At 49.0% G+C, this 23,895-nt stretch overlaps 2 protein-coding genes across 3 annotated transcripts in view; both read right to left on the bottom strand.

The window, feature by feature from the left end:
* LOC144498481 (nuclear transcription factor Y subunit beta-like) overlaps positions 1-14,245 on the bottom strand; it is a 30,421-nt gene extending 16,176 nt beyond the window's left edge. For both annotated transcript variants that reach the window (XM_078219663.1, XM_078219665.1), the window contains exon 1: positions 14,094-14,245. The gene's annotated coding sequence lies outside the window, so the exon portion shown is untranslated. The remainder of the gene's footprint in view (positions 1-14,093) is intronic.
* The window catches only part of LOC144498487 (host cell factor 1-like), a 467,986-nt gene that overhangs the window by 355,835 nt on the left and 88,256 nt on the right, over positions 1-23,895 (bottom strand). The gene's annotated exons all lie outside the window — the stretch shown is intronic.

Genomic DNA, 23,895 nt, shown 5'->3' with positions numbered 1-23,895 from the left:
TTAGCATGGCCAATCCACCTAACCGCACATCTGTGGACTGAGAAAGGTGAGAAATAGCAAGCGGCCAAGGACAGACCTTTGCAGGGGACTTCAGTAGCAATGGTGCAGGAGTGGGAAGTGGGGCCAACGCAGGCAATTCCCTGGCTATGACCGGTTAGGCAGGAATAGAACCAGACAAGGACAGTTCCAACCAATAGTAAATGGAGAGCGATTGAAGGGAGATGATCTGTCAAAGCCTGACAGCACATCGGAAAGATGATCAGGAATAGTTTATCATGGTTTACACTGTATGCCATGTGTGATTGAGATACACACTGTTTCAGTGTTGGGGCAGGGGTGGAGACCTGATCGGAGGTGTTATGGAACATATTAAGGTGTAATAGGGTATCAGAGCCAAGCTACAGTGGCAAACAGAATCTGTTGTTGATAGGCAGTCAAGAAGGCTGAGCATTTGAAAAATAACTTAAGATAGTCTTGATGAGAGGATAGTCTTGATGAGTAGGATGAGAGGAGACCTAATAGAGGTATATAAGATGTTGTGAGGCATAGATCGGGTGGACTCTCAGGAGGCTTTTTCCCAGGGTGGAAATGACTGCTACGAGAGGACACAGGTTTAAGGCGCTGGGGGGTAGGTACAGGGGAAATGTTAGGGGGAAGTTTTTCACACAGAGGGTGGTGGGCGAGTGGAATCGGCTGCCATCGGTGGTGGTGGAGGCAAACTCAATAGGGTCTTTTAAGAGACTCCTGGATGAGTACATGGGACTTAATAGGATGGAGGGTTATAGGTAGGCCTAGAAGGTAGGGATATGTTCGGCACAACTTGTGGGGCCGAAGGGCCTGTTTTGTGCTGTAGTTTTTCTATGTTTTCTATGTTCTATGTTTCTTCACAAAAACTGTGGCAGATTTGGGGAAGTTTCATGCTGTCATTGTATCTGAGGCATTTTATTTAGACAGATCAGAAAGAAACCACTTGTATTTATAGGTTTTTCACATTCAAGGCAACTCGGAAGTACGTACTTTACAACCAATGAAGGCATTTTTAAATTGCAGTCACTGTTCTGTGACAGCCACTAGCACACAGAAGGGGCCCAAAGGCAGCAAATGAGTTGAATAACTAATGAATTGTGGTGTCAGTTGGAGGGAAAGTTGACCACAGCACCCGCTCTTCATATCCAGTAGCGGTCTGTGATTGATAACAGTCCTTTACTGAAAGGCAAAACGCGGCCTCGGTTTAATGTCTCATTTGAAACATGCCGGCGCTGGCAACGCGACCTTCTCCCAGGTCTACAGTGAGGTGCAAGGCTAAAAGCAACAGTAGACTCCTTCAAAATGAAAGACAAAGGAAAAGGACTGAGCTCCGACAACTTTAATAATTTAAATGCTTATCTGTTTGAGTAGATTTTGTGCATAGACAGATTTCAATAGGGACCAGCACTGCTCACAGAGGCTTCCAAAAACAACGTGCCAGAACAAAGCCAGAAAACTGAGATAGCTTCATAAAACACACAAGCATGCTGTTACATGCTGAACTCCCTCATAACATCTGCACCAACTGTTAACAACTGATGTGTTAATTCAATACTGTGATCTCCTTGTCTGGGCTTGCTGTCAGGTGAACCAGTTCGCTTGTTAACTGCTTGCGGTGTTTCTGGTGGGATTCAGTGCAAACTATCACAATTAGTTTGATTAGAAACTGTGTAAAATCTATTATTAAAAGTCAAGTCACTGTGTGGAGTACATGGTGGCACAGTGGTTAGCGCTGCTGCCTCACAGCACCAGGGACCAGGGTTCGATTCCCGGCTTGGGTCACTGTCTGTGTGGAGTCTGCACGTTCTCCCAGTGTCTGTGTGGGTTTCCTCCAGATGCTCCGGTTTCTTCCCACAGTCTGAAAGACATGCTGGTTAGGTGCTAAATTCTCCCTCAGTGTACCCGAACAGGCGTCGGAGTGTGGCGACTAGGGGATTTTGACAATAACTTCATTGCAAGCCACTGTGACCACGACAAGCCTACTTGTGACACTAATGAATAAACTTTTTTTTAAAAACTAAACTTATTAAGTAGCTGCTGGCACTGATCATCATAATTCCATTCATTGACTGAAAGACTCGTAGAATCTTTCCAATGACTAAAGACATTGATTGCTGTAAAACCGTTCGCTAACTCGCACACATCAGAGCATCAGCATTCACCATCATTATTCCTCTGAAGGTAACTACAGCTTCTAGAGTCTACCCGTACACTGTTAAACGTGGAAATTCAAACGTTGTCGTCAGTGATTCTACACCTCCCCATAGGTTACCCTGTTGAGAACCCCACCCCCTGCCAGTATCTGTAAAAGACAGAAAAGAAGCTAAAGTTTCAGGTCCAACGGAAACATTTTCGGTTCGAGTTTCATATACCCAACATTTCAACCTGCTTTTCCTCCCTAGATACTGACAACGCGCTGTGCATTTCTATGACTGCACTCTGATTGGAAAACATTCATTTGAACCTCTTTATGCGAGAAGACAGAATGATTGACATATTGTGGTACAATAATCCTCTTTATGCATTTAAGGTTGCTTCTTTAAAATCCTGCAATGGCTTCTCATCTTGCTCCTACATTGATCTTCGGTCTCCCCCAAGGATCATTCCACAGCCGCTTTCTGTTCCACATCTACATGTTACTCCTTGCACTAGGCATCAACTGGAATCACAGCATTGGTTTCCACAGTACACTGATAGCACCCGAATAGTCTCTGCGGTCTCTAAATTGTCCCATTGCTTGCATGGTGAGCAGATATTCCTTCCGTATGAGTATCAGGAAGACTAAAGTCACTATCATCAGTCCCCACCATCAACTGCCTGTTCCCCACAGCACCCCACCCCCCGGCAACTGTCCGAGGTTGAAGCTGACTGCTCGCACTTGACTCCGAGATGAGCTACCAATCAGACACTCAGTACCATCACCAAGACAGCCTATTTGCCACTTCTGTAACATCACATCTGCCCTGGCCTCAACTCAGCTGCTGCTGAAACCTTCATCTGTTGCCTCTAAACTTGACTAGTCGAGAACCACTGAGAAAAAGATTTTGTCAAAGCTTTTCATCTTGCACTCATCAGACCATTTACAAAAATACAACGTGAGGGAAATCATCAAACGTATATTGTACAAGACTGCTGAATGATTGGCAAGTGGACTCTGATTGTTAGAAGCATTATGTGGAGATGCCGGCGTTGGACTGGGGTAAACACAGTAAGGAGTCTAACAACACCAGGTTAAAGTCCAACAGGTTGGCGTTTGCTACCAAATAAACCTGTTGGACTTTGCTGGATCTGGTGTTGTTAGACTCCTTACTGTGTTAGAGGCATTGCCATGGAAATGCACCAGTTGATAGTGACTGACAGTTAAATGCCAAGCATTGTTTTGAACTTTAAGCCAAATAGTATGACTCTGATTGGTCAAGCAATTGCCATGAGGAATGAACCAGTGAATGGTTGCCAGTTATTTTGTTAAGCTGAAACAAGCGCAATGTGCATACGTGTTCTTTCTGTCAGCAAACAACGGGTCCTGTGTATTAGTATATGAAGCTTCCAGTACATGTAAATGCACCACACTGTGAACCAGAATGACAATCCTAAATTTGTCAACGTAATTCTTAGCACACAGTCAGCAAATGTTATACCAAATGTTAACTATTCCAAGGCATTTCTAGCTAGGAGGTTCTACCCTTCATAAACTTGAGATCATCCAAACCTCTGCTACATGTATCCTAACTTGCACCAAGTCCCTTTCACCTTTATGCTCGCCGACCTATGTTAGTTCCTGGTTTAGCTAAGCCTCAATTTAAAAATTCTCACCCTTGTTTCAAATCCTTCCATGGCCTCAGGATCCCGAGCATGACCTAATCCCCTTCCTAATAATCAATGCACACTCTCTGCTCAAAGACATGCGCTTTCTCTAATTCTGACCTCATGGTACAGCAGGCAATAGAGAAAGCTAATAGAACACCCGCATTTAAAGCAAGGGTAATTGAATATAAAAGCATGGAGGCCATGCTTCAGTTATATAGGGTATTAGTGAGACCACATTTGGAATACTGTGTACAGTATTGGTCTCCTTATTTAAGGAAGGATGTAAACACATTGGAAGCACTTCAGAGGTTTACTGGACTAATACCTGCAAGGAGCACATTGTCTGATGGGGAAAGGTTAGACAAGATAGGCTTGTATCCATGGAGTTTAGAAGAGTAAGAGGGGACTTGATTGAAACACACAAGATCCTGAGGGGGCTTCACAAGGTTCATGTGAAGAGGATGATTCCTCTTGTGGGAGAATCTAGAACTCGTGTCGCTGTTTAAAAGGGTTGGCCGTTTAAGACAGAGATGAGGAGCATTCTTTTCTTTCAGTGTTGTGAGTTTTTGAAGCTCTCTTCCTCAAAAGGTGGTGGAACATCAACATGAAAAAAAGCAGACTCCTTGAATTTTTTAAGGCAGAAGTAGATAGATTCCTGATGAGCAAGAGGTGTGAAAGGGGGTAGGCGAGAATGCAAAGTGGAAGTTACAATCAGATCAGCCATGATCTTATTAATGAGTGGAGCAGACAGACTCAAGGGGCCGAATGGCATCATTCATACTTCCTCATGCTAATTGCTCCACCATTGACGGTGAAGCTTTCAGGTGCCAAGGTCCTAACACTAGGAATTTCCTCCCTAAAAAATTTGTTTCTCTTTCCTCCTTTGTAATGCTCCTTAGAACCTCTTTGACCAAGTTTGTGGTTATCTGCCCTAACACCTCAAGTGACGCAGTGTCATATTTGGCTTGACAATGCTCCTGTGAAGCAGGTTATGTTGCAGCTGTACAAGGTGCTGGTGAGGCCACACCTGGAGTACTGTGTACAGTTTTGGACTCCTTACTTGAGAAAGGATATACTGGCACTGGAGGGGGTGCAGAGGAGATTCACTAGGTTGATTCCGGAGTTGAGAGGGTTGGCTTATGAGGAGAAACTGAGTAGACTGGGGCTATACTCATTGGAATTCAGAAGAATGAGGGGAGATCTTATAGAAACATACAAGGTTATGAAGGGAATAGATAAGATAGAAGCAGGGAAGTCTTTTCCACTGGCGGGTGAAACTAGAATTAGGGGGAGCAGATTTAGGACTGAGTTGAGGAGGAACTTCTTCACACAAAGGATTATGAATCTGTGGAATTCCCTGCCCAGTGAAGCACTTGAGGCTACCTCATTGAGTGTTTTTAAGGCAAGGATAGATAAATCTTTGAACAGTAAAGGAATTAAGGGTTATAGTGAGTGGGCGGGTAAGTGGAGCTGAGTCCATGAAAAGTTCAGCCGTGATCTTATTGAATGGCGGAGCAGGTTCGAGGGCCAGATGGCCTACTCCTGCTCCTAGTTCTTACGTGGCAGTGTTAAAGGTGATATACTATTGCGAGCTGTTATTGCTGAATCCAATCTAATCCTAATTTTAAACAAACAGAAAATGCTGGAAACTCTCAGCCGGTCTGACAGCATCTGTGGGGAGAGGATAGAGCCAACGTTTCGAGTCTGGATGACCCTTTGTCAGAGCCGAGAGAATCAGCAGAGAATTATACTGTTGGGATGGTGGGGAGTGGAATGGGACAAAGGGAATATAAATGAGGACACAGAAGGCTGAGAAAGGTGTTAAGAGTGCCCATTAAGTGATCAGAATACGAGAATGGCAGAACAGAGGTACAGATTGTTAAAGGAATGCCTGAGGAACGTGACAAGTCTAATTTGGATTACGAAGAAACCAACACGGCCACACCGAAATGATTTTTTTAAAATTTGTTCCAGGGATGTAGGTGTTACTGGCTGGGCTTGCGTTTACTGCCCGGGCTTGCGTTTACTGCCCCATCCCTAATTGCCCTTGATCGGGGTGGTTTGCCCATTTCAGGGGGCTTCGGCCAGACCAGGTGAGGACGGCAGGTTTTCCTTCCCTAAAAGGGACATCAGTGAACCAGATGGGATTTTACAACAATCGACAATGGTCTCATTATCACCAGACTTTCAATTCCAGATTTTTATTGAATTCAAACTGCACCATCTGCTGTGGCAGGATTCCAACCCCTGTCCCCAGAGCTGTCTTGTCTGGAGACAATACACATCTTTTTAGCCTGTCTTGATGCTCTCTCCACTCCCATTGTTTTGTTTCTTAAAGACTGGATTAGTTGTAAGTATTCGCATTCCAACCATTATTCATGTAAATTGAGTCTGTGTCTTATAAGTTCTGTTTGTGAACAGAATTCCCACTCACCTGAAGAAGGGGCTCAGAGCCTCGAAAGCTTGTGTGGCTTTTGCTACCAAATAAACCTGTTGGACTTTAACCTGGTGTTGTTAAACTTCTTACTGTGTTTACCCCAGTCCAACGCCGGCATCTCCACATCATGACTCCCAGAGCATTCCCCTGGTCTCTGGGTTACTAGTCCAAGAACAGTAGCACTAGGCCATTCCCTCCCCTGCAGACTGATATGAACAAAGTGCTTCATATACACACACACACACACACACACGTGTGAAATTCTTCTTCACCGTTTCAAGGGAAATGTTAGCGTCTTCAGTAAAACAAGACGGGAATCACAAACACGCTTGCTGCACCGATGCAGCTAAATTCCATCCCCACAAAACAACATCAACAGGGGTTTATGCAAAGTTCATTCAGACTGTTGTCTGCAAGAGTGTGATATCCAGTTTGAAAAGGCAAAGAACACAGTTTGACACAGATTCTGCAGGAGGAAAATGTAAATCAATAAAGAAAAGGTGACAAATGATTCTTTATCGCATTGTAGATGTTGTGCATCCTTCCCATAACTCAGACAGAACCAGAGGAAAGCTCAGCTGTGCTGATGAATATCGTGATGTGGAGATGCCGGCGTTGGACTGGGGTGAACACAGTAAGAGTTTTAACACCACCAGGTTAAAGTCCAACAGGTTTATTTGGGAGCAAATGCCATTAGCTTTCGGAGCGCTGCTCCTTCGTCGGGGGAAGCAGCGCTCCGAAAGCTAATGGCATTTGCTACCAAATAAACCTGTTGGACTTTAACCTGGTGGTGTTAAAACTCTTACTGATGAATATCCCATTGAAAGGAGTGGCACTTTGACAGATTCACATCACCCAATCAAATCTTTCATTCATAGAATCCTTACAGTGCAGGAGGAGGCCATTCAGCCCATTGAGTCTGTACCGAGCACAATCCCACCCAGGCCCTATTCCCGTTACCCCACATATTCACCCTGCTAATCCCCCTGACACTAGGATCAATTTATCATGGCCAACCCACCTAACCCGCACATCTTTGCACATTCAGAAAACAGTCAATCTGGAACTTCCAGACCAGTGAAGACAAGCTGTCGTTTCCACAGTGCCGTACACAATACAATAAAGAGTAGACGCTTCAGAAGTGCTTTTTGGCGGGAGAGCATCTGAAACAACATTGACCCTCAGAAACTTCCGATGTTCTTTTACGACTGTGTGTGAGGCTGCTCTGACAATCAGGGGCTCTCCTCAAGCTCTGCTCTTACCCGGCGTCTGCAACTATCAAAACAGAACAGGTGCATCCGATCCATCTGTCTTTGTGGTAATTTAAGAGTCTACACTCTGCAGCGCAGCAAAAGGCCATTCAGCCCGTCTGTGCGCAAGCTTGACATTAGCTTCCTCCCACTCTGCTTCTCTGCATCTCCTTCTATTCCTTTCTCCCTCACGCTTACCTAACTTCCCGTAAACGCATCTATGAGGTTCACCTCAACCCCTCCACATTCTCACAGCACTCTGGCTAAGGATGTTTCTCCTGAATTTCCTGTTTGGAGTTATTAGCACCCATCTTAGTTATCATAGAAGCCCTACAGTGCAGGAGGCTGCCATTCGGCCCATCGAGTCTGTACCGACCACAATCCCACCCTGACCCTATTCCTGTGACCCCACATATTTACCCTGCTATTCCCCTGACACTAGGGTCAATTTAGCACGGCCAATCCACCTAACCCACACATCTTTGGACTGTGGGAGGAAACCCACGCAGACACGGGGAGAATGTGCAAACTCCACACAGACAGTGACCCAAGGCCAGAATTGAACTCGGGTCCCTGGCGCTGTGAGGCAGCAGTGCTAACCACTGTGCCACCCCTGTTGGCACAAGTCATGAATCAAGCACAAATCCCTGTTCTTTATGCTCAACAGCACAGCAAAAGGCCATTCAGCTCTGAATCAACAGCCTCACTATCCAACTTGATAAAGAATTCTATCATATTATGGTCACTCATCCCCAAGGGTTCTCGCAACTAGACAGCCAGCCAATGCTTATTCATTGCACAATACCCAATCCAAGATGGCCTGTTCCCTTGTTGATTCAACATATTGGTCCAAAAAACCATCCCATATACACTCAAAGTTCCTCCTCTATTGTACTGTGACTATTTTGACTCTCCCAATTTATATGTAGATTAAGGTCACCCATAATCACAGATGTTCCTTTAACACATGCATCCCTGATTTCCTGTTTAATGCTATCCCCAACATTACCACTGCAGTTTGGTCTGAAAGCCACCCCTACAAATGATTTTGCCCCTTGGTGTTTCTTAACTCCACCCATACCCATTGTCTATGCTAATATCTTTCCTCAATATCGCATCAATATTCTCTTTAATCAACAATGCAACTCCACCACCTTTTCCTTTCTGTCTGTCCTTCCTAAACACTGAATAGCCTCAATGTTTAGTTCTCATCCTTGCTCACCTTGGAGCCACGTCATCCCAACTAAACCCCTTTACATTTATCTGCACAACTAATTCATCCATCTTATTTTGAATGCTCTGAGCATTCAGGTACAAAACATTAGAAAACATAGAAAAAAAACTACAGCACAAAACAGGCCCTTCGGCCCCACAAGCTAGTTCTTTTAACATTCTTATGATTTTTTATTATGTCCTTATCTGGTCCTTGATTTCTCTGCCGATCATTTTATTTTCCTTGCTGTCTTTTTCCTCTTGTTTTGGATTCCCCCTCCCCTGAATCCTTACGTAGGTTCCCACTCCCCTGCTGTATTTGTTTAAACCCTCCCCAATCACTCTAGCAAGTCCCCCCCCCCTCCCTGCTCCCCCCTACCCTCCACACAGCCCAGGTCAACCTGGTCCTGCCCCCTTCCCCAACTGGACAATGGCTCAGAGGATTGCTGCAGAGGTTTGTGCAGGCAATCTAAACTGATTTTGTTTTATACTTTCCAATTCAATCAAATCAAATCCAATTCAGAGTCTCAACAAGTTGAGACATTTCCGATCCAGGCTGACAAGACAGGGCAAGCGACCAAATTGCCCTGTTCTGGGCCCGATCTACATGAGCCAAGCTGATTGGAGCAGGCGGAGAATTCCTCCTCCAAGGCTTGATCTCATTTGCATCTTAGCCAAAAGGCCGAGATACCGCTTTAAAAAATTGCTTCATATGAAACATATGAAGCTTAAATGCAACCCAATGACCTCAACCAAGTGCAGCATCCGCATAACTACACTTGATCGCAGGCAATCTAAACTGATGCTGAAGGACACTACTGGGGGAATGCCGCATGCTGGTAGATGCCTTCTTTCGGAGGTGAATTTAAAGTGGAGCCCTCTCGGGTAGGTGTAAAAGATCCCGTGGTGACTATTCAAAGAACGGAAAGGGAATTCTCCCCATTGTCCCGGCAAATATTTACCACTCATCATTAAAACAAATGTTTGGTCATCACTTCTTGGGATCCCATTGTGCGCAAATTAGCTGCCACATTTCAACAGAGTTACACTGTTACAACAGAGATTACATTTCAAAAGTGAATCATTGGCGGTAAAGCACTTTGGGGTGCCTTGTGGTTGTGAAAGTCTCTGTAGAAAGGCAGGTTTTATCTGTCCACCTTCAAGCCCAGCTCCCTGGTCAAGCTACTTCCAGTCGCTCCTTCTTTACTTCCTGGCTGTATCACAGCTTGGTCTGGCTCCTGCTCTGCCCAAGACCACAAGAAACTACAAAAGCTCGTGAATGTAGCTCAATCCATCACTCAAACCAGCCTCCCACCAGTTGACTCTGTCTACACTTCCCGCTGTCTCGGAAAAGCAGCCAGCATAATTAAGGACTCCACGCACCCCGGACATTCTCTCTTCCACCTTCTTCCGTCGGGAAAAAGATACAAAAGTCTGAGGTCACGTACCGACCGACTCGAGAACAGCTTCTTCCCTGCTGCTGTCAGACTTTTGAATGGACCTACCCCGCATTAAGTCGATCTTTCTTTATCCCCTAGCTATAACTGTAACACTACATTCTGCACTCTCTTGTTTCAAAGAACAAAGAAAATTACGGCACAGGAACAGGCCCTTCGGCCCTCCAAGCCTGCACCGACCATGCTGCCCGACTGAACTAAAATCCCCTACCCTTCCGGGGACTATATCCCTCTATTCCCATCCTATTCATGTACTTGTCAACACGCCACTTAAAAGTCACTATCGTATCCGCTTCCACTACTTCCCCTGGCAATGAGTTCCAGGCACCCACCTCCCTTCTCTATGAACGGTATGCTTTGTCTGTATAGCGTGCAAGAAACAATACTTTTCACTGTATACTAATACATGTGACAATAATACATCAAATTAACTGGCACAGGTGTCTAGTTTATTTCCTGACAAGACCTGTGAAATGCGATGGGATGTTTTTCTATCTTAAATGTGAAATGCGACAGCAAATTGTCATTTTAGCCGAAGCTAAACCAGCACGGATTCTGCAGAGGTAATTCAGAAACTGTACCCATTCAGACTGAGTGAGATTAGCACGTACAATCTAACCCACACAGGACAGTTTATGCTGTTATGGGTGACTGGGTGTGGTGGCGCCAACACTCTCTTGGCGGATGACAAACACAGAGGGTGACCCGTTTTTTGGAGCCAACACCAAGTTTCTGGTCTCAAGCTGGATCCCTTCAAATTTGAGTGACTTCTTTGCATTGTCCTTGAATGTCTCTTCAACGATACATCAAGTAGATGTCAAAGAATCATCACTGATGTTTGTGACACATGAAACAAGTTGCTTATTCCTTTGCCTTAAGGTGAAATAGCCAAAAGCAATGAAAATTCAAACATTTGCAAACTAAACACACACAAAGCCTGAAGTACAACAACAGGCAGATGGTAGCCAGTCAACAAGTAATGCAACACTCGAGATAAAATATTAATGGCTAGTTCCCAAGAAATCAAACAATTACTCAGTACATTTTCTATGTCTTGAATAATCAGACCTCCCCCACAACAGCCAAATCCCACACTACCAGCAAATTCACAATCATTCTTGAGCTCGCTATAGTTAAGAGTCACTAAAGGACGATTGCTTCCTGGTTAACAACAAAATACGCGTCACGGATCAGAAACAGTCGGCCAAACATTGAAAAAAAACACAAGGTCGCTGGTCTCTAATTCATTCTTATTAAATGTGGGGGGGGGGGGGGGGGGGGGGGGGGGGGGGGGAGAACGTGGGCAGCAGGGGGGGTGGGGGGCGATGGGCGCAGGCAAGGGGGTGGGGGGCGATGGGCGCAGGCAAGGGGGTGGGGGGCGATGGGGGCAGGCAAGGGTGAGGGGGCGATGGGGGCAGGCAAGGGGGAGGGGGCAATGGGGGCAGGCAAGGGGGAGGGGGCAATGGGGGCAGACAAGGGGGAGGGGGCAATGGGGGCAGACAAGGGGGAGGGGGCAATGGGGGCAGACACGGGGCAATGGGGGCAGACACGGGGCAATGGGGGCAGACACGGGGCAATGGGGGCAGACACGGGGCAATGGGGGCAGACACGGGGGAGGGGGCAATGGGGGCAGACAAGGGGGAGGGGGCAATGGGGGCAGACAAGGGGGAGGGGGCAATGGGGGCAGACAAGGGGGAGGGGGCAATGGGGGCAGACAAGGGGGAGGGGGCAATGGGGGCAGACAAGGGGGAGGGGGCAATGGGGGCAGACAAGGGGGAGGGGGCAATGGGGGCAGACAAGGGGGAGGGGGCAATGGGGGCAGACAAGGGGGAGGGGGCAATGGGGGCAGACAAGGGGGAGGGGGCAATGGGGGCAGACAAGGGGGAGGGGGCAATGGGGGCAGACAAGGGGGAGGGGGCAATGGGGGCAGACAAGGGGGAGGGGGCAGACAAGGGGGAGGGGACAGACAAGGGGGAGGAGGCAATGGGGGCAGACAAGGGGGAGGGGGCAATGGGGGCAGACAAGGGGGAGGGGGCAATGGGGGCAGACAAGGGGAGGGGGCAATGGGGGCAGACAAGGGGGAGGGGGCAATGGGGGCAGACAAGGGGGAGGGGGCAATGGGGGCAGACAGGGGGGGGCAATGGGGGCAGACAAGGGGGGGGCAATGGGGGCAGACAAGGGGGGGGCAATGGGGGCAGACAAGGGGGGGGCAATGGGGGCAGACAAGGGGGAGGGGGCAATGGGGGCAGACAAGGGGGAGGGGGCAATGGGGGCAGACAAGGGGGAGGGGGCAATGGGGGCAGACAAGGGGGAGGGGGCAATGGGGGCAGACAAGGGGGAGGGGGCAATGGGGGCAGACAAGGGGGAGGGGGCAATGGGGGCAGACAAGGGGGAGGGGGCAATGGGGGCAGACAAGGGGGAGGGGGCAGACAAGGGGGAGGGGACAGACAAGGGGGAGGAGGCAATGGGGGCAGACAAGGGGGAGGGGGCAATGGGGGCAGACAAGGGGGAGGGGGCAATGGGGGCAGACAAGGGGGAGGGGGCAATGGGGGCAGACAAGGGGGAGGGGGCAATGGGGGCAGACAAGGGGAGGGGGCAATGGGGGCAGACAAGGGGAGGGGGCAATGGGGGCAGACAAGGGGAGGGGGCAATGGGGGCAGACAAGGGGGAGGGGGCAATGGGGGCAGACAAGGGGGAGGGGGCAATGGGGGCAGACAAGGGGGAGGGGGCAATGGGGGCAGACAAGGGGGAGGGGGCAATGGGGGCAGACAAGGGGGAGGGGGCAATGGGGGCAGGCAAGGGGGAGGGGGCAATGGGGGCAGACAAGGGGAGGGGGCAATGGGGGCAGACAAGGGGGAGGGGGCAATGGGGGCAGACAAGGGGAGGGGGCAATGGGGGCAGACAAGGGGGAGGGGGCAATGGGGGCAGACAAGGGGGAGGGGGCAATGGGGGCAGACAGGGGGGGGCAATGGGGGCAGACAAGGGGGGGGCAATGGGGGCAGACAAGGGGGGGGCAATGGGGGCAGACAAGGGGGGGGCAATGGGGGCAGACAAGGGGGAGGGGGCAATGGGGGCAGACAAGGGGGAGGGGGCAATGGGGGCAGACAAGGGGGAGGGGGCAATGGGGGCAGACAAGGGGGAGGGGGCAATGGGGGCAGACAAGGGGGAGGGGGCAATGGGGGCAGACAAGGGGGAGGGGGCAATGGGGGCAGACAAGGGGGAGGGGGCAATGGGGGCAGACAAGGGGGAGGGGGCAATGGGGGCAGACAAGGGGGAGGGGGCAATGGGATCAGACAAGGGGAGGGGGCAATGGGGGCAGACAAGGGGGAGGGGGCAATGGGGGCAGACAAGGGGAGGGGGCAATGGGGGCAGACAAGGGGGAGGGGGCAGACAAGGGGGAGGGGGCAAACAAGGGGGAGGGGGCAATGGGGGCAGACAAGGGGGAGTGACAGGATAATGGGAGCGGGGGGGGGTCAGTTCCCTCCCCCCCCGGTGGGTTTTTTGGGGGGGGGGTTTCCCGGGTCCAGGCTCCTGAATTCCCCCCGGGGGCAGCGCGGGCCTGGCGGGGGCTCGGTTCCAAATGGAGCGCGGGGAGCGGAGCGAGCGGCCCGGGTCCGGCGGGAGGCCGAGGCCCAGCGCGGGCTCCCAGGCTGCAGGCGGACTGAGTGTCGGTGCCGCGGGAGGCCGGGCCCGGGGAGCGGGGCAGCGGGGCTGGGGTGCGGGGCCGGGGTGCGGGGCCCGGGCGGGCGGGCGGTGTGTGTCTGTGGCGGGGGAAGCGGGGCCGGGCCGGGGCTGCGGGGCCGGGTTGCGGCTGCCGGCCGCCGGGCCGCCTCTCCGTGTCTGGGCGCGGGGCGGGGGAGCCGCTGCGATCGGTAGCGATCATTGGCCGAGCCGGGGACAAACCTTATGGCGGCGCTGCCGGAGCCCTGGTTGGTTGGTCGCAGAGGCGGCTGTGGTTGGACAAAATGGCTGCGGAGGAGCCAGTCCCAGCGCGGAGCTGCACTTCCCGCCGCCGCCCCTCCCGCCGCCTCCGCGCCGGGGCCATTCCGCCTCCCTCCCTCCCCCTCTGCACTGACAGCGCCCCAGGGCGGAGCTCCGCGCCCAGACCACCCCTCACAGACACACACACACACTGCCCCAGGGCGGAGCTCCGCGCCCAGACCACCCCTCACAGACACACACTGCCCCAGGGCGGAGCTCCGCGCCCAGACCACCCCTCACAGACACACACACTGCCCCAGGGTGGAGCTCCGCGCCCAGACCACCCCTCACAGACACACACTGACCCAGGGCGGAGCTCCGCACCCACACCACCCCTCACAGACACACACACACTGCCCCATGGCGGAGCTCCATGCACAGACCACATTATATTCTCCATTCTCCCCTCCCTCAGATCTCGCACACATCTTGTCCCCAGCTCGGAGCTGCAAATTCACCTCCGTCCCACCCTTGCCCCCAGCCGGAGCGGGGATCGAACCCCATGCTGTTGGCACCAATCTGATCCGCACCGAGGAATGCCTGTTGTAGTCTGGAGCTGCGGATAGTGATGGCAGAGACTCTAATTTCTTTCCATCGCAGGAATCTCTCCCACTCTTACCACCTGCCACTCATGTTTATAATTTTATTTATTAGAGTCACAAGTAGGCTTACATTAACACAGTGTTAACCACTGTGCCGTCCTTGTGTGTGCTGGAGGGGTTTACAAGTTAATACTCAACCTGTTTGGCCCCATTAGGAACAGACCTTCCTTGGATCCGCAAAGGGGCTTGAACCCGGAGCTTCTGACTCAGAGGCAGGACTGCTCCAGGACCTCGGGATTGGCGCAGTAGATCTAAGATCTGAATGATTGGTGCCTCAGTGGATTACTTTCCAACACTGTAGTGTTGAAAATAGGAGATTCGGGTCCTGCCTCCTTGCCTTGCATGTGGTGGAGATCATGCCATTGTAAATCATGCTTGGCTCTGGGTAGACAACTTGGGGTGGCACAGTGGTTAGCACTGCTGCCTCACAGCGCCAGGAACCCAGGTTCAATTCCCAGCTTGGGTCGTTGTCTGTGTGCAGTTTGCACGTTCTCCCCGTGTCTGCGTGGGTTTCCTCCGGGTGCTCCAGTTTCCTCCCACAGTCCAAAGATGTGCGGGTTAGGTGGACTGGCCATGCTAAATTGCCCCTTAGTGTCAGGGAGACTAGCTAGGGTAAATGCATGGGGTTATGGGGACAGGGCCTGGGTGGGATTGTGCTGACTCGATGGGCTGAATGGCCTCCTTCTGCACTGGAGGGATTCTATGATTCTAACTCGAGAAGAAGAAACAGTGCTGATCTCCCATTCTGCATGGACTGGTTACTCTTTATCATCACTGTGATCACACTGGCAATGACTGGCCCTGACGAAGGGTCATCCAGACTCGAAATACTGGCTCTATTCCCTCTCCACAGATACTGTCAGACCTGCTGAGATTTTACAGCATTTTCTGTTTTTGTGTCTGGTGATGACTTGTTTGGCCGTAACTTAGAAAACAAATATACATTCATGTTTAACAAACTTTTACACAAACTATTTGGGTGTGGGCAGGAGGCGTGGAATCACCTTTTTGCAAACTCCAGAGGGGGAATCATGCGCAGACTTATGGATCATTTAATATTTCTCCTCTTTAAGTGCTATCATAGCAGAGTAACTCACCTCCTGACTCCCCAAAGCCTGTCCACCATCTACAAGGCATAAGTCAGGAGTGTGCTTTGACAAAAGGTCATCTGGACTCAAAACCTCAGCTCTTTTCTCTCCTTACAGATGCTGCCAGACCTGCTGAGATTTTCCAGCATTTTCTCTATTGGTTTCAGATTCCAGCATCCGCAGTAATTTGCTTTTAACAAGCCAGGAGTGTGGTGGAATATTCTCCACTTGCCTGGGTGAGTGCAGCTCCAACAACACTGTAGAAGCTGTTTTTAAAATTTAATTTATTATTGTCACATGTATTAACATACAGTGAAAAGTCTTGTTCCTTGCGTGCTATACAGACAAAGCATACCGTTCATAAAGAAGGAAAGGAGGGAGTGCAGAATGTAGTGTTACAGTCATAGCTTGGGTGTAGAGAAAAATCAACTTAATGCGAGATAGGTACATTCAAAAGGCTGATGGCAGCAGGGAAGAAACTGTTCTTGAGTCGGTTGGTATGTGACCTCAGACTTTTGTATCTTTTTCTCGACGGAAGAAGGTGGAAGAGAGAATGTCCAGAGTGCGTGGGGTCCTTAATTATGCTGGCTGCTTTGCCAAGGCAGCGGGAAGTGTAGACAGAGTCAATGGATGGGAGGCTGGTTGGCGTGATGGTAAAACAAAAGCTCAACAAAGCTCCAGAACAAAACAACCTGTTTATTTGGCACCTCCAGGTACCTCTTCAGTATTCACTCCCCCCAGCAACAGCGTGCATTGGCAGCAGTGTGTGCCATCTACAAGACACACTGCAGCAACTTACAAAGGCCCCTTCAACAGCACCTTCCAAATCTGTGACCTTTATCATCTAGAAGGTCAAGGGAGGGCAACAGATGCATGGCAATGCCACAGCATGTCACACATCATCGTGACTTGGAACTAAATTGCCATACCTTCACTGCTGCCAGATCAAAATCTTGAAATTCCCTTCCTAGCAGCACTGTGGGTGTTCTTACTGCACATGCGTTGTATCAGTTCAAGAGGGCCACCTTCCCAAGGGTCATTACGGATGGGCCTTGCTAATGACACTCTCACCCCATCAACAAAATTTTTAAAAAACATATCTTTCCTGTCTCTTCAGGTGTCATGCGCACTTTATCTGTCTCCCAGTAAATACACCATATAGACCAAGGTTTCCCAAACTGGACTCCACGGAACCCTGGGATTCTGCTGGAACTTCTCCCAGGGGCTCCATGGCAGTCCAGGCCAGGATACTTCTCTAGAATCCAACTTCTGATTGGATAAGCTGGAAACTGTACCAAACTTAAATTGTACCAATCAGGGTGAGTGTGGAGACGGATTGATGGTGAGAATGGGGCCTGCAAGAGGGTGAGAGTATGAGCGGGGCCTGCGAGAGAGTGAACAATGGGGAGTTTTAAGTTTTATTCATTAGTGTCACAAGTAGGCTTACATTAACACTGCAGTGAAGTTACAGTGAAAATCCCCTAGTCGCCACACTCCGACACCTGTTCGGATACACTGAGGGAGAATTTAGCATGGCCAATCCACCCTAACTAGCACGTCTTTCGGACTGTGGGAGAAAACCGGAGCACCCGGAGGAAACCCACGCAGACACGGGGAGAACGTGCAAACTCCACACAGACAGTGACCCAAGTTGGGAATTGAACCTGGGTCCCTGGCGCTGTGAAGCAGCCATGCTAACCACAGTGCCACCCTCAACTGGTCATGTTTTTCTACCAACCAATTAGCCATATCTATTAAATAGTTGAGTTATATTTTGTACCATAAATATATGTTCTCAATTTTTAAACATATATGATCTATATATAAGCAGTCTGCATTGAGTTGGTTTACTGCACCCACAACAATCTGTTACTAAAGAGGCTTTTCTGTGCTTGGATCACTTCGTATGCTTTGTTCAGAAAGTTCTAGCATCAAGCGGGCTCAGTGGGATTAAGACTGCTTATCTAACCCAGCTGCTGGAGTTCTGTCCAGTTGATGTTAAAACAGCAATCTGGCCATGGAGACCAGAGATGTAATATTAAACTGATCAAAAAGGCTGGAGGGATGGGTCACAGAATCCCTACAGTGCAGAAGGAGGCCATTCAGCCCATTGAGTCTGCACCATATCTCGGACAAAGCATATTACCCAGGCCCACTTCCCTGCCCTAACCCCATGCATATACCCCACTAATCTACATATCTTTGGACATTAATTTAGCATGGCCAATCCACCTAACCTGCACATCTTTGGAGTTTGGGAAGAAACCAGAGCACCTGGAGGAAACCTGCGCAGACAGGGGGAACACGTGCAAACTCCGCACAGACAGTGACCCAAAGCTGGAATCAAAGCCAGATCTGATGCTGTGAGGCAGCAGTGCTAACCACTGTGCCGCCCATAAGGTCATGTGACCTTATTTTGCCATAAGGACTTCAAATGGGATGTTAGAGGGCTGCTAATCTCCCAGTCATCAGTTGTTGAAAGGGGTGCCATCTATGTTGAGGGTCTGGCATTTGGGAAGCCATTGTCTCAGTATACCCACTGACTCCACTAGCAAGGTCGGCTTATCAAATGCCAATGACATCGTCATAACTCCCTTTGAAATTGGTCTGAACCAGGTGTGAGGTGAGCCTGTTAGTAGCTCCCTAGGCATAATGCAGAGTGATATTCTAGAAATTGAGAAAATTATTATTTTGCCTTTGAAACCTTTGGGGATAGCTCGCAGACAGAGGGTCGACCCTATAATCAGGTCACCTGTGGCAGCCATCTTAATGTTCAACAGAGAAAGACCCAGTTTAAAAGTAAATAGTAATAAGGATAAAGTTTTAAAATATATGGTGGTGGGTTTCTTTCTATGATGTAGAAACCCAACAGTATTTATGCCAGGATGGACTGCAGCAGTTCAAGAAGAACGGTTACTACCACAGGGATGGGTAACAAATGATGGTCTTGCCAATGATGCTCAAATCCCTGTGAAAGGCCAAAAGAAAGATTAAATATGATTGCGAAGAGTATTCTTGTTTTAAAAGTTAGGACTGAATTTAGGAGTGGCATTGCCAACATCTATCTCCTTATTTTCATGAGGCTCAGAACCTTCTAGAAATCATTGACAGGTTTACCACAGGACAAGTAATATACAGTTAATGTTTGAGTGAAGTAATTGCTAACTAGTTTTTAAATTTTGGATATAAAATAGATAAATATTGGAAGTGATTTTGCACCCATGTTCACCGTGAGCACAAATTTAATTTTGATTTATTATTGCCACATGTATTAACATACAGTGAAAAGTATTGTTTCTTGCCTGCTATACAGACAGAGCATACTGTTCATAGAGAAGAAAAGGAGAGAGAGTGCAGAATGTAGTGTTACAGTCATAGATAGGATGTAGAGAAAGATCAACTTAATTCGAGGTAGGTCCATTCAGAAGTCTGACAGCAGCCGGGAAGAAGCTGTTCTTGAGTCGGTTGGTACGTGACCTCAGACTTTTGTATCTTTTTCCCGACGGAAGAAGGTGGAAGAGAGAATGTCTGGGTTGCGTGGGGTCCTTAATTATGCTTTGCCGAGGCAGGGGGAAGTGTAGGTAGTGCCAATGGATGGGAGGCTGGTTTGCGTGATGGATTGGGCTACGTTCACAGCCCTTTGTAGTTCCTTGCGGTGTTGGACAGAGCAGGTGCCATATCAAGCTGTGATACATTTGGAAAGGATGCTTTCTAAAAACTGGTGAGATTCGTAATAAGCATGCCAAATTTCCTTAGCCTCCTGAGAAAGTAGAGTAACTATAGCATGGGAGACCAGGACAGGTTGTTGGTGATCTGGACACCCAGAAACCTGAAGCTTTCGACCATTTCCACTTCATCACCGTTGATGTAAACAGGTGCATGTTCTCCACTACGCCTCTTGAAGTCGATGACTATCTCCTTCGTTTTACTGACACTGAGGGACAGATTGTGTCCTGGGGGCAAAATCTTGCGAGAAGTGAAAAACAAGATTCTCGCTGGTGAGATCTCATTTCCTGATTTTCCCCGTCCCTTGCTGGTGATGTGATGTTGTGGGCGGGAACCTCAATGCAGTACCTTTTAATGAATTTTAATATGAGCGGGATTCCCCACCATACCTTCCCCTCATATTTAGAATTTCCCCATTGGCGAGGGGGGGGTGGGGGGAGTCAAAGGGAACCTTCCGGGGGCGCACAGATAAGTATAGCGCCCAGGGAGAGAGGTACATACCCAGCCCCCCGACATGGCTGTGTCAGGGGGCAGTACCAAGGGGCCCCTCTGGGGAGCTCCATTGGAAGAGGTTCCCCTTATCTGTGGGGGGAGTTGCCCCAGGGCTTTTGTGTGTGTGTGTGGGGGGGGGGGGGGGGGGGGCGGGGGGTGCGGTTCCCTAATCACTGAGGGTGCAGCGATGTCTACAGGCAATGCACATTTCAGAGGCTCAGCATCAGCAAGGTACCCGGGTGAGTGAGGGCAAGGTGGAGATCATGGGAAAGGGGGGTGGGAGGGGAGGCAGAGGGGTCTGACGAGCAGGACAATGGATTGTCTTGGAGGCCCTCCACTTCTCCAGGATGGGTCCCTTGATCGGGCACTGAGTGCCTGACGACAAATAGCCCCTCCCCCCAGAAGGGAGCACCTTTTGTAGATATCCCACATGGTGACTGCCCTGCCCACCTCTGGTTCAATACCACTGGAGGTGATGGCCTAGTGGTATTATTGCTGGACTATTAATCCAGAAACTCAGCTAATTCTCTGGGAACCCGGATTCGAATCCCACCATGGCAGATGGTGGAATTTGAATTCAATAAAAAGATATCTAATGACGACTATAAAGCCATTGTCATGGTGGCACAGTGCTGCACAGCGCCAGGGAACCGGGTTCAATTCCCGGCTTTGATCACTGTCTGTGTGGAGTTTGCATGTTCTCCCTGTGTCTGCGTGGGTCCCCTCCGGATGCTCTGGTTTCCTCCCACAGTCTGAAAGACATGCTGGTTAGGTGGATTGACCGGAACAGGCACCGGACTGTGGCGACTAGGGGGCTTTCACAGTAACTTCATTGCATTGTTAATGTAAGCCTTACTTGTGACTAATAAATAAACTTTACATTGTCAATTGTCGGAAAAATCCACCTGGTTCACTAATGTCCTTCAGGGAAGGAAATCTTACCTGGTCTGGGCCTACATGTGACTCCAGAGCCACAGCAATGTGGTTGATTCTCAACTGCCCTACCTCTCCACTCACCTGATGAAGGAGCAGCGCTTCGAAAGCTCGTGATTCCAAATAAACCTGTTGGACTTTAACCTGGTGTTGTGAGACTCCTTACTGTGCCCACCCCAGTCCAACGCCGTCATCGCCACATCATGGGCCTCTGAAATGGCCTCCTAGCAAACCATTTAGTTCAAGGGTAACTAGGGATGGGCAATTACTGTTGGCTAGCTAGCGACGCCCATGTTCCATGAACGAATAAGAAGAAAGAAATAAGGCCCTAAAGTGGGCCTTAATTGGTCGGTCCGACAATCTACAGAGGCCACAATCAGATCAGCCATGATATTTTTGAATGGCAGAGCAGGTTCGAGGGGCCGAATGGCCTACTCCTGCTACTGATTTGCATATTTGTACATCAAACAATCACTTAATGCATTTTTAATTTCTGATAACTAGGGCAACAAGCTATTAATATTTTATCTGGAGTGCTGCATTATTTGTTGACTGGGTTAGCTTATCACCTATTGTACTTCAGGCTTCTATGCGTTTAGCTGGCAAATTCCTGGACTATCAACCTAGTTAGATGAAAAAGCCAAAAAACAAAGGAATAACTGACCGTGGACAGGAAGAAGGAACTTGTTTCACGTGTCACAAACATCAGTGGTAACCTTTTGACATCTAATTGACGTTTTGTATAATTGAAGAGATATTGAAGGATAATACAAAAAAGTCACCTAAATTTGCAGTGATCCATTCTCTTCCAGCTCAAGTACTAATGCTACAGAATGGTAATGTTGGCTGCAAAAATGGGTTGCTCTGTGTGTTTCAGTTTTCCATTCACCCACCAAGGGTGCACAAAGATAGTGTTAGTGCTACCACGCCCAAACTGTCGTGTGTAGGTTTGATTATATGTACTAATCTCACTCAAACTGAATGCCACAGAACACACTTGAGATCGAAAAACATCCCATGGCATTTCGCAAAGGAAGACAGGAATAATGTACCGGAAGTTCTGAGGAACACAAGTCTTAGTGAGGAGCTGAAGGAAATCAGCATTAGTAGAGAAATGGTTTTGGAGAAATTAATGGGATTGAAGGCGGCTAAATCTCCAGGGTCTGATAATCTTCACCCCAGAGTACTTAAGGGATTGGCCCTAGAAATAGTAGATCTATTGGTGGTCATTTTTCAAAATTCTTTGGGCTCTGGAATGGTTCCTACAGATTGGAGGGCAGCTAATGTAAGTCCACTATTGAAAAACATAAGAACTAGGAGCAGGAGTAGGCCATCTGGCCCCTCGAGTCTAATCCACCATTCAATAAGATCATGGCTGACCTTGTTGTGGACTCAGCTCCAGTTATCATAGAATCCCTACAGTGCAGAAGGAGGCCATTCGGCCCATCGAGTCTGCACCAACCACAATCCCACCCAGGCCCTACCCCCACATATTTTACCCACTAATCCCTCTAACCTACGCATCTCAGGACTCTAAGGGGCAATTTTTAACCTGGCCAATCAACCGAACCCGCACATCTTTGGACTGTGGGAGGAAACCGGAGCACCCGGAGGAAACCCACGCAGACACGAGGAGAATGTGCAAACTCCACACAGACAGTGACCCGAGCCGAGAATCGAACCCGGGACCCTGGCGCTGTGAAGCAGCAGTGCTAACCACCGTGCTACCGTGCCGCCCCGCCTGCTCACCATAACCCTTAATTCCTTCACTGTTCAAGAAAAATGGAGGTAGAGAGAAAACAGGGAACTATAGACCAGCGAGCCTAACGTCAGTAGTAGGGAAGTTGCTAGAGTCAGAATGCATTTATGAAAGGGAAACAGTGGTTGGCAAATCTATTGGAATTCTTTGAGGATGTAACTAGTAGAGTTGATCATGGAGAACCAGTGGATGTTAGAGTTTCAGAAGACTTTCAGTAAGGTCTCACATAGAAGACTACTATGCAAAGTTAAAGTGCTTGGGATAGCGGGCAGTGTCTTGTGATGGAAATCTGGTTAGCGGACAGGATGAAATGAGCCTTATATTTTGCACAGATGTGCTGGGCTCCTCCATTATTGAGGATGATGGTAGTCATGCAGCCTCCTCATCTCCAGTGAGATGTTTAATTGTCCACCACCATTCATAACTGGATGTGGCAGGACTGCAGAACTAAGATTTGATCCATTGGTTGGGGAATTGCTTAGCTCTATTATTTGCTGCTTATGTTGTTTAGTATGCAAGTAATCCTGGCGTTGTAGCTCCACCAGGTTAACGTCTCATTTTTAGGTACATCTGGTGCTCCTCCTGCACTCTCCATTGAACATGAAATCCAGTTTCTGACTCCGTCTGAAGGATCATTTCTTATTTACCAGTTTTTAAAAACTGAATCTTTATAATGTATCACAGTTACAAAGTACCTTTGTTTTGTACCAGAGTTGTTGGGTTTAGGTTACGCAGGAAGCTGATGTCATTGGCGTCTGTCTGTCACCCTGGTGGCACAGTGGTTAGCGCTGCTGCCTCACAGCACCAGGGACCCAGGTTCCATTCCCGACTTGGGTCACTGTCTGTGCGGACGATGCACATTCTCTTCGTGTCTGCATGGGTTTCCTCCGGGTGCTCCAGTTTCCTCCCACAGTCCGAAAGATGTGCTGGTTAGGTGCATTGGCTATGCTAAATCCTCCCTCAGTGTACCCGAACGGCTGCTGGAGTGTGGTGACTGGGGGGATTTTCACAATAATTTCATTGCAGTGTAAATATAAGCCTTACTTGTGACACGAATAAATAAAGTTAAAACTGTCAAAACTTACTGTGCAATGTCTGATTTTCATATTGAATCATTTGAATTA

The sequence above is a fragment of the Mustelus asterias genome, chromosome 9 (assembly GCF_964213995.1).
Source record: "Mustelus asterias chromosome 9, sMusAst1.hap1.1, whole genome shotgun sequence".
NCBI classification, from domain to species: domain Eukaryota; kingdom Metazoa; phylum Chordata; class Chondrichthyes; order Carcharhiniformes; family Triakidae; genus Mustelus; species Mustelus asterias.
This window is presented reverse-complemented; position numbering and strand designations above follow the sequence as displayed.